This window comes from Nuphar pumila, chromosome 1 (assembly GCF_984573655.1).
Source record: "Nuphar pumila chromosome 1, dmNupPumi1.hap1.1, whole genome shotgun sequence".
NCBI classification, from domain to species: Eukaryota; Viridiplantae; Streptophyta; class Magnoliopsida; order Nymphaeales; family Nymphaeaceae; genus Nuphar; species Nuphar pumila.
The window spans coordinates 23,842,666-23,857,980 of NC_143249.1; the positions used below are offsets into that span (position 1 = coordinate 23,842,666).

At 35.7% G+C, this 15,315-nt stretch overlaps 1 non-coding gene across 1 annotated transcript; it reads right to left on the bottom strand.

Moving 5' to 3' along the window:
- Positions 1-449: 449 nt before the first annotated feature.
- Positions 450-531, bottom strand: TRNAS-UGA (transfer RNA serine (anticodon UGA)). The gene has a single exon. It is a non-coding gene; the product is annotated as a tRNA-Ser (tRNA).
- Positions 532-15,315: the final 14,784 nt, after the last annotated feature.

Sequence of the window (15,315 nt, forward strand, 5' to 3'; positions counted from 1 at the left end):
GGAGGCCGGGCCGGCCCAGCCCGCCATGGGCCCGGCCCAAAGCAGGCTGTCACTGGCAGAATCGGTCAGCCCATTATTATATATAACATAATATATATTAGGCCGGACCCGGCCCATGGGCCTAATGGTCAAGCCTTGCGCCAGGGTTTTCCCAACTGTTCGAACTGGGCCTTTGGCTAGGCCCATCATTGATGGGGCGGGGGTCAACGGCCCGGTCCATTACCGGGCCGGCCCGATGCCCAACCTACTAACGATTACAATCCAGCCAAGTGTGCAGAGACATTGTGGGCAAATCCTCACAAATTGGATAAGTTGCACTCGAGAATTCCAAAAACTAGTGCTTGTGGCCCCGTTAAATAGGAGCCGATGTGCATGGGATACAAACATGTGGAGGAAAACACCAAAAAGAAAAATAAATATAAAAAGGCGAGAGCAAAAAACACACTATTCGTCGACAGCAGGGTTCGAACCTGCGCGGGCGTAGCCCAACAGATTTCAAGTCTGTCTCCTTAACCACTCGGACATATCGACGGTTGTTGATATATGTATGAAAATAAAGTAAATATTAAAATTCTTTCTGTTGGCAGTCAACAACCTCACACCCTTTACGTGAGCTGCGAAACGAGGCTCGGCTCAGAAAATGAGCTCGGCGCGCAGTGCTACGGCCATATCGACGGTTATTATTATAAGTATGAACACTAAACTTAAATATTAGAGCGATGTCTATTGGCAGTCCACAACCTCACTCCCCCTATGTTGCCTTCCATAAAAACTAGGGCTGGAAAACCTGACGAGCAGCTCTCTATTCGGCTTGGCTCATAAGAATCTCAGCTAACCTCAGAAATTGAGTTCATCGAGCCAAGGTATGGCCAGCTCGTTTAGGTAAATGAGACAAGCACGAACATGGCAAGTTCGGCTAGGTTCATATAGGCTCTTTTTACATATTATATATATTACATATATAATATACATATTATATGTGTTTTATACATTTATCATATATATATATATATATATATATATATATATATATATATATATATATATATATATTATGTGTAGTTTATGTTAGGTGTAAGAAAGAAGGGAGAGAAATTCAAAGAAGGAATGGGGGTGTTTAAAGATAGAGGTCTTGATGAGGTGGAATAGTCCCATATTGCTTTTGCTTGAGTTTTCTGAGAGCTTTATAAGCAATTAGTGAACTCATACACTTGTTCCTGAGAACAAGGGTGTGGGATGACCACCACACACACGCGCGCGCGCGCGCCCGCCCGCCGTGCCGTGTCGTGCCGAGCCGGGCCGGTTCGGGTCGGGTCGGGTCGGATTTCTGGCCGAAGCTCTGCGATTTCCCATCTCTCTGTTACTCTCTCTCTCTCTCTCCTTTTCCTGAGATATCCCGAAGAGGGTTGTTCTGCAACTTTGGTTCGAAGAGGCTGTTTTCGAAGGACGACCCGCCGGAGTGCACCGTTCGGTTCGTCGTGGCTATTGTATCCTGAGGGAAGGACGCCGGACCCTGATTTGCACAGTATGTGGGGGCGAATCTTCTCTAAGGGGAGTACCTTCGTACGCCTTAGCCTATTACATAAACTAAACATGTTCTTGTTGTTTTCTTTATGTTCTATGCATCTGTTTAATCTTATGTTGTCGTCTGGATTTTGGTCTGATGCGGAAAATGCCATGCTTGCTCCCTGTTATTGTTTCGGTCGTCTGTTAATCATGTTATTTACACTGTTGTATTTCTTGATTTATTTTGTGTTTTATATCATGATGACGATTGTGAAACTGTGTGATTTAAAAAATTATCCAACAGTTTATATGTATTATACATATTATATATCATCAAGCTTGGAAAACATTTTTTTAGATAATGAGCCAGCTCATGATCGTCTCAGCCCTAAATGAGATCAAGAGCGGAGCTTGAGCTGGAGTGTACCCTTAACGAGCTGAGCCCAAACAGGCCAAGCTTGGCTCATTTACCAGCCTAATAGAAACCTTTAAAAGGGAGGCAGAGTGTGTGAAAGTTGGACTATGGGTTCAATCTTTCAACTTCCTCTGATACTAGGACCTCTGGCCTCGGGGCTTATGTTAGGCATTGGTTTGCGCAGAGAGGTGACAGTCATGAGAATTGAACCTTGACTACCCATATAGCAGTCAAGGCCTCACCCCACTATGTTGATCCCTCTTGTAGCTCCAAATGACAGTTTTTCTTAGATAAGACCCAAAGGGGTTTGGCATAGTGGCATGGAGCCTAGGCTGTTTGACGCGACAGTCTAGGTTAAAATCTCATGGGTGTTACCCCCTGCGTAAGTCGAAGCTTGGCGATTCCTTGGTGCCAAGGGATAAGCCCTTGGAGTTTTATGTTGACATCACAACAACCATAAGTATGGCAGGTTGAGCCAGCACAGCTAGGTGTCTGAGCTTGGGCGGTTTCTCTGAGTAAAAAATTATAATAGATTTCTTAGATAAACTAACTATTTCATTCCTAACATCTCTATTCCATGGTGAAAAAAGTTTAAGACATGAAAACCATGGCAGCAACAATTCTCGCGATAAATTGAAATGTGTTCAAATTTTCTCACGTTCATATCGACAAACTAAATAAGATATAAATGGGACAAAAATATGTATAATAAACAAAATAGTATATAGTAGTAGTATCAATAATAATAATAATAACTATTAGTAACATTATCATCAGCAGCAGCATAATAATATTAATATAAAACAACTAACCCGTTTTTCCTAAGAAACAACCATCAGGAACATCACTCTCTATTGGGTCCAGCCCTATCCCTCATTAATGATTTGGAAAAGTGGAATAGTCACCCACTGCTTCTCATTAATGTTGAAGAAGTTGAAGGGCCAAAACCCATTCGGTTTCTATAATGAGATTAGAAGGCTCACATCTATAAGGCTTACATCTAGAAGGTTCACATCAAGAAGGCTCTATGCCATCAATAAGTAGAAGAGCAGAGTGTTGTGAACAAAGTGATAGTGTGAAAAGAGAAAAGAAGTAAGAGAGAGAGAGTAGAGAGAAGAAGAAGAGGGAAGAAGGTTAGTCACCACGTATTGATCCTCAGAGAGAGGTGTTGGTTGTGGTATGGGTTTTGACTCGAGTTGTACACCCAAGAGGTAATCTTGTATCCCTCTCTCCCTATGATTCCTTTGTTGTTGTTTTTTTTATCTTTGGGCATGCTATTAGACGTTATACTCTCTACATTGTACTTTGTACTCTTATTATAGTGGATTATTCTCTCCATGCCCCGTGGATGTAAGTCGTGTTGATCAAACCACATAAACCTTTGTGTTGTGATTTGATTGTGCCTTTGTTAAATTCTATATTGCTTCCGCGTGAATTTTTGTTACCCTTATTACTCAACAAGTGGTATCAAAGTCAGGTTCGTAGAAAGTTATTTCTTCTAAATCAATTAGCTTCAAGTTTAAGGTGGAGAGGTTTGATGGCAAAGAAAACTTATCTTTATAACAAAAAGGGGTGAATGCTCTACTTGCACAACAAGGGTTGCACATGGCCCTTGTCGAAAAGGCGAATAAGCCAGAGACCAAGACCGATGATGAATAGGATGATCTTGACTTGAGGGTCGCTGGTATGATTGAGTTGTGTCTATCAGATGAAGTCATGTGTAACATGATGGAAGAGAGGACAACAACGATATTGTAGTTGCGGCTAAAAAGCCTTTATATGACTAATAACTTGTCCAACAAGTTACACCTTAAGAAACAACTTTATAGTCTTCATATGAAGGAAGATACTCTCATTCTTGACCATCTAAGTGTGTTTAATAAGATTATTGTTGGTTTGTTTAGTTTGGATGTTAAACTTGAAGATGAGGATAAAGCTTTATTATTACTAACCTCATTGTCCCCGTCCAATGAACATCTTGTGACAACTATAATTTATGGAAAAAAAAACATTGCATATGAAAGATGTCACAAATACGCTCATTTCAAATAAAATTAGTAGAAGACCATCACCAAATGTGGATTCTGATGAAGGATTGATGGGAGTTCATCTAAAGGCAGGGGTCGATCAAAGGACAAAAAAAATGACCGCAGATATAGGAGCAAGTCTAGGTCAAGAAAGGACATCACTTGATACAATTATGGAAAGAAAGGGCACTTTCAGAATCAGTACAAAGATCCAAAGAAAAACCAGAAAGAGGGAAAAGCGACAGAATCATTAGAAACAAAAAAAGATATCACAACCACAGTTGAAGGTGAGTTTGTGATTTCGTCTACTACTAATGATCCATGTATTTGTGTGTGTCAGGGGATAGATTGGGTCATAGACACAAGAGCCTCATACCATGCCACACTACGTAGAAATTATTTCAGTACATATAGGACCAGTAATTTTGGTGTTGTACGAATGGAAAACATAAAAACATCAGAAATTATAGAGATAGGAGATATTCATGTCCAGACCAGTCTTGGGTACATGTTGGTGCTCAAGGATGTCAGACATATTCCAGACTTAAGGTTGAATTTGCTTTCAGTAGGAAAGCTTGATAAAGAGAGCAAAAGCAGTTGTTTTAGCCAAGGACAGTGAAAAATCAGCAACGGGTCATTGGTTCAGGCCAGAGGAAAGAGATGTTATACTCTTTACAAGATGCAAGGTAAGGTATGCAAGGAACAATTGAATACAGTTGAGGACTCTTCTATTGATTTGTGACACAGTCGATTAGGCCACATAAGTGAGAAGGGCTTGCAGATTTTTGCTAGGGGGGAGCAACTTCCAAAGTTAAAAGGTACATATCTAAACCCGTGTATTCATTGCTTAACTGGTAAGCAATATAGAGTATCATTTGTTAGAAGTGTCTTTCATAGAAAATCTCACATTCTAGAGCGAGTTTATACTGATGTTTGTAGTCCTTTGAGAAAAAAAATTGTTAATGGTTTTACTGATATGAAAAATTTCAGTGGTGTGTTTTATTTTGTTACTTTTATAGATGACTTCTCTAGGAAAATATTGGCATATCCTTTGAAAACCAAGGATTAGGTTCTCGATATATTCAAGCAATTTCATGCTATGGTTGAGAGGGAAACAAGAAAATAACTGAAATGCATCTGGTCAGATAATGATGGCGAGTACATAGGTCCATTCCATGAATATTATAAAATTCATGGAATTCGCCATGAGTTGACAGTTTCAGGTACCTCTCAGCACAATGCAGTTGCAGAATAGATGAACTGTACAATTATAGAAAGAATCAGGTGTATGCTTGCGCAGTTCAAGCTACCAAAGAAATTCTGGGGTGAGGCTTTAAGGACAATAGTTGATGTGATCAACTTGTCTCTTGCTCATGCCTTAGCAAATGATGTTGCAGATAGGGTGTGATGAAGAAATGATGTGTCCTATAAGCACCTGAGGGTATTTGGATGCAGGGCATTTGCACATATCCCCAAGGTGGAGAGGTCCAAGCTTGATGATAAGACAGTGATACAAGAAATTTGATTCATTTATGGCTAAAAATGGATACAAAAGATCGACTTCAGATTATTATGTCAACATAAAATGGTTCAGTGAGAATTTTGTTATTCTCTTGTTATATGTTGATGATATGTTTATCCTTGGAAAAGATATGTCCATAATTGGCATGCTCAAAAAGGAACTAAGAAAGACCTTTGCAATAAATGACATGTGGCAAGCAAAGAAAATATTGGGCATGCAGATCTCTCATGATAGAAAAACCAAGAAGATGCGGTTATCACTGGCAAAGTACATCGAGAAGGTGTTGGACTGGTTCAGTATGAACAATGCAAAGCCAGTTGGTTCTCTTTTTGAAAGTCACTTTAAGTTGAACTCAGAAAAGTGTCTATCAAGTGATGAGGAGAAGGAGAAAATAAAGAGAGTTTCTTATGCTTCAGCAGTCGGAAGCTTGATGTATGCGATGGTATATACGAGTCCAGACATCGCATATGCAGATTGCTAGCAGATTTCTTGCAAATCTAGGAAAAGAGCATTGGGCAGCAGTAAAATGGATCTTTAGATACCTGAGAGGGAGCTCCAAAATTTGTTTAAGTTTTTTGGGGTGGATCACCTGTATTGATATGTTACACATATGCAGATCTGGTTGGAGATATTGATACGAGGAAGTCTACATCGGGTTTTGTACTCACTTTTGCAGGGGGAGCTGCATCATGGCAGACAAAATTGCAAAGGTATATTGCTTTGTCTACTACTGAGGCAGAGTACAATGCTCTTACATAAGCTTGCAAAGAGATGTTATGGATGAAAAGATTCTTGAAGGAGTTGGGTTTAGGACAAGACAAGTACTTGGTGTACTGTGACAGTCAGAGTACCATTCATCTCGCCAAGAATCCGAGTTTTCACTTAAAGTCAAAGCATATAGATATCAGGTACCATTGGATACGAGATGTGTTGGAGAAAAATTTGCTTCATCTTGCAAAGATCTCCACAAATGATAATGGTGCAGATATGCTGACAAAGGCCTAATTGATGGAGAAACAAAATACATGTCGGCAGTTGGCCGACATGGACTCCAGTTGATTAAATGTATTGGAGTACCCCTTGGGCTGGAGGGGGGAATTATTGGGTCCAGCCCTATCCCTCATTAATGATATGGGTAAGTGGAATAGCCACCCACTGCTTCTGATTAATACAGGAGAAGTTGGATGGCCAAAACCCCTTCAGTTTTTTGAATGAGTCTAGAAGGCTTACATCTAGAAGGTTTACATCTAGAAGGCTCTATGTCATCTATAAGTAGGAGGGCAGAGTGTTGTGAGAAGAGTGGTAGTGTGAAGAGAGAAAAGAAGTAAGAGAGAGAGTAGAGATAATAAGAAGATGAAAGAAGGTTCGTCACTACACATTGATCCTCAAAGAGAGGTGTTGGTTGTGGTGTGGGTTTTGACTCGAGTTGTGCATCTGAGAGGTAATCTTGTATCCCTCTCTTCCTGTGATTCCTTTGTTGTTATTTTTTTTAGCTTTGGGAAAGTTATTGAACGTTGTACTCTCTACATTGTACTCTCTACTCTTATTATAGTGGATTATTCTCTCTGTGCCCCGTAGATGTAGGTCGTGTTAACTGAATCACGTAAACTCTTGTGTTGTGATTTGATTGTGCCTTTGTTAAATCCTATATTGCTTCTCCGTAAATTTTTGTTACCCTCATTACTCAACACTCTCGTGATATAAATCAATGTGTTTGGATTAAAACAATAACCCACTTTTACCACCGTACTTAGGGACATCAATGGATCGGATTTTGTTCGATATCAAACTGAAACTGACTCCTTTTAGTGAAATTTGGTATTCCAAAACAATACCTAATCATTAGAAGTGTAACTGGGTCGGGTATATACAACCTGACCCGATGTTTTGATTCAACTATACCGATCCAAACTGAGAATGATGGACCCGTGGGTTTGGGTCATGTCCAAAATATAAACTTGTGTTGAAAATGGGTCAGGTCTTGGTTTTGTAAATGAAGTCCCAAACCAGAATGTACCCATATCCAAATGGTTCTCCATATTTTAAAACCGAACCAACCCAATTATGTACCCCAACCATATTTGTACTCAAACCCGAACTGACCTGTACTCGATCCAACTATATACCTGAACCGACCCATTCCCAATCCATCTGAAAGTTTCTAATTTGAAACATTTAAAGATGTTGATGAACTTTGAATTAATATGTAATGTATTTTAGTAATTTAACTTTAATTCATTTTTGCATGTGATTGCCCTTCTGTTGTGGAAAATGTAGGATTGAAGTGAATCCTAAAATAATACTCGAGAACTTATGGAATTTGATACTGATTGAATATGATACATCAAATTTTTTATTCAACTTAGTATGTGTTGTTTGTGTGGATGTATTTTTTTTACATTCAGAATTTGACATTATTTATAATAGTTATTAAGCTTCTACTTTGTTAGCATGTAAATTTCTTAATAAACAGTTGATTCCATTAATTTACATATTTTTTATTGCCGGGTAATTAGGCCTAGAATACCAATCATATCAAGACCCAAGTTCAAACCCAAACCTGTTAAGACCCAGAACATTGATACCCATACCCGTTAACCTATATGGGTCTATTTTTTTAGTCATACCCAGACCCGAACCTGACCCAATTCAAAATGGATCAACTAAGGAACTGTTCTGGTTATACTTGATCCGATGTATACCCAAGCTTGTTCACCCATACGGGTCCACAGTTTCTAGTTGTACCGAACCCGAACCTGAGTTAGATTGGGTCGGCTTTGGCTCTTACATTTAGATCCAATTCAGAATTGGGTATGATAAGACCCGACCTGGATACACCCCTACTGACCAGTTGACCATAATAAGATTTAGATATGGAGGTGGGTTTTGCGGCCAGATCCGATGGGTATCTGCATCCCGATTGCATGTGAAAAATTGGAAGCAGTACGAGCTTTTCTCCATTCGAATCCAAGTGTAACACTGGCTCCGATTAGCCAATATTTTAATTAGTTAAATATTGTATTGGCGATATCCAACCTGAATTTGAACCCTTTACAATGTTTACATCATTTACTGAAGTCACCCCTTAGACCAAGGACGCTAGTACATATAGCCAATACATCATTTACACATACTATTATATCTAGTTATTCAACATTCATACACATACTATTATATCTCTTCCTTCAGCCCTTCGTAACTATATCCTTCGTAACTCTAACAATCACAATTGAAATCCCATAAAAAAATATGCAAATCAATTACAAAAGCACTACTATATCTCTTCATTCAATCCTCCATAACTACAAGATTCACAATTGAAACACATGTAGAACATTCATACATATACTACTATAACTCTTTATTCATCCCTCCATAACTACATTCTCTATAACTCCAACATTCACAAATAAAACTTTTCAATAAATACATGTAAATCATTCCTACATACACTACTATATATCTTTCTTCTACCTTTCATAATTGCATCCTACTTAACCCCAACATTCACAATTGAAGTCTTGCAAGAAAGACAGCATGCAGAGCATTCACAAATACTACTATATCTCTTTTCAACCCTTCATAACTACATCTTCTATAACCCTATCATTCACAATTGAATCCTTTTAAGAAACAAAATATGCAAAGCATTCATACACAATACTATATGTCCTCCCATAATTGCATCCTTCGTAACTCTAAGATTTACAATTGAAGCCTTGCAATAAACAAAATATGAAAAACATTCATATACACACTACTACTTTTCTTCTTTCAACCTTATTCCAACATTCACATCACATTTAAAGCATGTTGGATAAATAGACAATTTTAAAGGTCAAATGAGTATGAAAAATTCATACATATATACAATATTAAATAACAAAAAAAATCATCTCAAATATATATAAACAATTTCAATTTTTTCAAAATGTACGAAGGAGAGAGAATCTAAAAACTTGAGGTGCACCACACTTGTATATGAGGCTTTCAAATAAACATAGATGAAAGTATTATAGATACATATATACACTCATGTATATAAAAAAAGGTGGAGAGTTTAATTAATTTTATAATTCATGAATTAAGAAAGGATGGCATCATATAAGTTGAAGTTTTATACATCAATGTCCACCACTGATGAGAAGGAGTGTAAGGTGGACATGTTGTCATATTAGTTGTCACGGGCTAATTTTCCAAGGCCAAATTTTTTGCCTTTCAAGCCAAGGAACACCCGTGCGGCACTAGGCCTCACGGCCTAGTCAACCTCATAGCACGTGTTTTCCACACGTAAACTTTTTACCCAGCGGAACGTCAACTTAGCAAACCCTTCTTTTCAATAAATCCTTCAGAACATGGTCCATCGTGCATCTGATCGCCACTTGCGTGCATAGCCATCCCATACCGGCTAACACCTTCAACCGTTGAGCCAAACGTACCTTACTACTCCCACAAGCAAGCGCACGTTGACAAGAGCTGAAACATGCCTTCGCAGCACTACCGACTTAACCAACATTCAACACGGGTCATGAGGAGCATAACACATCCCAAAGCCTTTACCGCTGCATGTCATGCCTCCAACCATCATTGCAAGCCACTTTTCCTCAATTCCAGCCATCCGAGCCAACAACGCACGGATGCCTTAGCCTCGCGTGTCATAGAGCAGATAGCAGCCCCATGGGCATGCCCCCAACATAACCTCACCACCGAAGGGATAAGGTCTTTCAACCCCCAGTTCGAAGACCAGTTGATGATTTCATGTCATAGCGAAAAGCACCACCCAAACTCATTCGCTGGCGATATGCACTCACTTGCACAACCCCGTGCCACCATGCATGATTGGGACTGCACCGCCGCACCAAGAGTCGCCTACCCGCGCACCCAAGGCCTTTGCCTACGTCCCATGGGGGATTTGCACTACACACGGGCACCCTCATGCACTCTCAGTGTTGTCCGTGCGATATAGGGGGTGCCTATGACAAGCTGCTACAACATGTGCCAGACAACTCAAATAGGAGGTCCCCTATATAGGTGTTTTAGGAGTCAAGCCCCTTCCAGCAAGAGGAACCCGAATAACACTTGGGGAACCATAATTTTTTCAACTTATGAATTTTTCAAATTCGCCTTCACCCACGCGTTCCCCATAGTCCATTTACACGGTGAATCTTCGATCTTGGCCCCAAACAACTTCAAATGCTCGTTGGATTATCGCCTCAAAGATTGTGCATGCAACTGTGCCCACACTGCGCACATTGTTGCACGTGTCAAGCCCTTACCAAGCTCACCGCAACCACGTGCCCACCGTATGTTGTGCTTTGCACGCCACAAGCACCACACACGATAATGGTTTATGCAACACACGACACCACTGTTATGCATGTGCACCAAACTCTGCACACATGGGCAAGGCCTGTTTGCCACGGGGTTGGCCTGACTGCCTCATGCATGCCGCAACCAACCAATCCATCACTCTTGGGGCACTTCCACCGCACTTCACACACATCCATGCATCTGTTGTCGCATCTGCACTGCACCACACCTGTGCACATGCCACACTCCTTGCACAACCTTGTGCCACACTCCAGCACAGGACACAATCTATGGCATGCACGCACCTCTTATGAATGTGCACTACATCCTGCCAGTGCACATGTCACACACTCCTTCCACGGTCCAGTGCCAAGCTCAGGCACATGACCCAATCAATGACATGCACACAACTTTTCAGCACCTGCGTTGCACCAACCCGTGTATATGTCACACTCCCTTGCACAGCCCAGTGCCAAGCTCAGGCACAGGGCACTATCAGTGACATGCATACATCTCTTCAAACCCATGCACCGCACCAAGTCCCATACCTATGGCACGTTGCAAGGCTCTCCGAGATTTCGTGTGCAACATTTGCTCTTTGAGTGTATTGTATTGCTTGAAGATCTTCTTATGTTGGTACTTGATGTTTCTCTAAGTTATTGTGTATTACATCAAAACTCAAACTTTTAAATACTCATAAACATATAAAATTTCCTATAATAAAAATATATGTATTTACTTATAATTCAATGAATAAATATTAATTTTTTAAAAAATTATACTATATAAAGAATATACATATCAGTAATAAAGTCCAAGCACGCTCTTTATAATAATCTCATAATGCATGGCATGACATAAAATGTAAAGGTGTGTGGTCAGGATCTCGTGTTGACATTCCTATGAAGCAACTTAAGAGCAATGCCTCTTCCCCTAAGAGTTGGTTGTCTTTATCAATGTCAACTTTATAATTTCGTCATTGGTGAAGGCCTATAATAACTAAAACATTGATAATATATGTGTTAATAATTTGTTAATTATTACCAACAACATTGCATTACCATTTTAATAACAAATACCTGATCAATCAGCAAGCATATATGATTCTTGCATCGATGCTTGAAATGATACCCATCTATAAATAATATGTTAAAATTTTAACAATGAGTTACCAATATTTATAACAAAAATATAATTCAAATTATACATGCACTAACTAAATATACTATAATATTAAGGATCACCAATAGAAACACACACACACACACACACACACACACACACACACACATATATATATATATATATATATATATATATATATATATATATATATATATATATATATATATATATATATATATATATATATATATATATATATATATATATATATATATATATATATATATATATATATATATATATATATATATTATGAGTATGAATATCACAAACAAGTGAAGTACTTATAATTACATTCTAATTTGGATCCAACTTCTGTCATCCATAATGCCTGCACACTTCTTGAAATATGTGCAAGTTCAAAGATTGTTGCTTAACTGGACATTGTATATGAAATATTAAACTACTATACACATATATTCGCTAAATTTGGATTCAACTTCTGTCATCACTAACATGCATTCAATAAATAAGTAATAAAATAGGCAATTAAAGTATAAAATCCTTAAAAATTAAATTATATATAAGAAAAAAACACAATTAATATACATTCAATAAATAAATAATAAAATAGGTAATTAAAATATAGAACCATTAAAATCTAAATTATGTATAAAAAATATATATTTAGCATGCATTCAATATATAAATAAAAAACAGGTAATTAACATATAAAATCCCTAAAATGTAAATCATATATAAGAAAAAAAAACATATTTAGCATGCATTCAATAAATAAACAAAAAAATAGACAATTAAAATATAAAACCTTTAAAATCAAAACTATATATGAGGAAAAAATATTTAAGATGCATTCACTAAATAAATCAAAAAATAGGTAATTAAAATATAAATCTCATAAAATTAAAATCATATATAAAAAAATACATTTAACATGCATTAACTAAATAAATCATAAAATAGATAATTAAAATATAAAACTCCTGAAATCTAAATCATATATGAAAAAATATATATTTAACATGCATTCACTAAATAAACCATAAAATATATAACTAAAATATAAAATCCCTAAAATCTAACACATATATAAGAAAAAAAATAAATTTAGCATGCATCCAATAAATAAATCATAAAATAAGTAATTAAAATATAAAACCCCAAAAATGTAAATCATACATGAAAAAAATATATTTAATAAATAAAAATACACTTACAATCATTCACTAAATAAATTATAAAATAAATAATTAAAATATAAATCTAAAAAATCTAAATTATATATTAGAAAACAATACATTTAACTTGCATTGACTAAAGAAATAACAAAATAGGTAATAAAAATGTAAAACCCTAAAATCTAAATCATGTATGAGAAAAAACATATATTTAATATGCATTCAGTAAATAAATCACAAAATAGGCAATTAAAGTATAAAAACCTTTAAAATCTAAAACACATATAAAAAAAAAACATGTTTAGCATGCATTAAGCAATCAGTTAACAAAATAGCCAATTAAATTATAAAAGCCTTAAAATCTAAATCATATATGCGAAAAAAATATGTAGCATTCACTTAATAAATAAATCATAAATTTAGCAATTAAAATATAAAATACATAAAATGTAAATCATATATAAGAAAAAATATATTTGACATGTATTTATTAAATAAATTATAAAATAAGCAATTAAAATATAAAACTTCTAAAATGTAAATCATACATAGAAAAAATACAATTAACAAATATTCACCAAATAAACCATAAAATTGATAATTAAAATATAAAACCTTTAAAATCTAAATCATACATGAGAAAATATGTAGTTAGTATTTATTTAATAAATAAATTATAAAATATAAATTTAAATCATATATGAAAAAAATACACATTTAACATGCATTCACTAAAAAATGACAAAATAAGCAATTATAATGTAAAACCCTTAAAATATAAATTGTATATGAGAAAAATATATATTTAACATGCATTCATTATATAAATCATAAAATAGGCAATTAAAATATAAAAACTCTAAAATCTAAATCATATATGAGAAGAAAATATATTTAACACACATTCACTAAATAATGCATAAATAGATAATTAAAATATAAATATCCTAAAATCTAAATTATATATGAGAAAAAAACATATTCAGCATGAATTTAACAAATAAATCATAAAATAGATAATTAAAATATAAAACCTAAAAAATCTAAATTATATATGAGAAAGAAAACACACTTAGCATGTATTCAATAAATAAATCATAAAATACACAATTAAAATTCAAAACCCCTAAAATCTAAAACATATATATGAAAAAGATACATTTAGCATGCATTCAATAAATAAATCATAAAATAGATAATTAAAATGTAAAACTCTTGAAATCTAAATCATATATGAGAAAAAATATAGTTAGCATGCATTCACTAAATAAATCACAAAACAAGTAAATAAAATGTAAAACCTTTAAAATCTAAATCATATATGAAAAACAATTATATTTATTGTGCATTAATAAAATAAATTAAAATTTTAAAAATTAAAATGTATAAACCCTAAAATTAATAAAAAAAAAGTTATCTTGTCGATAAACACAACATGGGAGAGACAAAGGAGGTTGTTGGTTAACATAGCGTGACAAATACATAAAGGGAGCAAGAGAGAGACAGAGGGCAACAAAGAGATGGAGCAAGAGAGAGGGGGGGAGGGGGGCATAGAGAGAGGGGAGGACAAAGAGTGATCGCATCTCTCGAGCTCTCCTTTTTATTTATTTTTAAACATAAGTTAGTATTGACACAATTTTTTTCGCGCCAATAAAGATATTTATTTCACTCGCGCGAGCATATTTTGCGCCAACAATAGCATTATAATGATGCTAACTAATGTCACACCAATATTACATACATCTTTAGTGTCATGAGCGTATTTTGTATGAGTGAAGTTTACTTCATTGGCATAAAAAATAGTTGCACCAGTAAAGGTGTCATACTGATGCGATGTATCTCGTGCCAATATAACATACCTCTTTATTGGCATGAACATTTTTCGTGCCAGTAAAAACATAATTTCTTGTAGTTATTATTGTCGTTCACAAAGCTTTCCCATCAATGTTATGGTATGAAACATTTAATTAAGCTTGTAATCTAGTCAGTCTCTTAATCAAACTCCTCAATCTCTATTGACTTAACACCCACTATTTTTGTCCTGTGAAAACCACATAAATATTAGACGAATTGACTTGAACTCAAAATTTAAAGTTTGAGAATGAACTAGAATATTATTTAGGTTGATGTGGCTAATATATTTGTCATGTTTGAGCAATAAAAATTGTCAAATATTTTATTCATTAATCATTTTGGATATTTTTACATGCA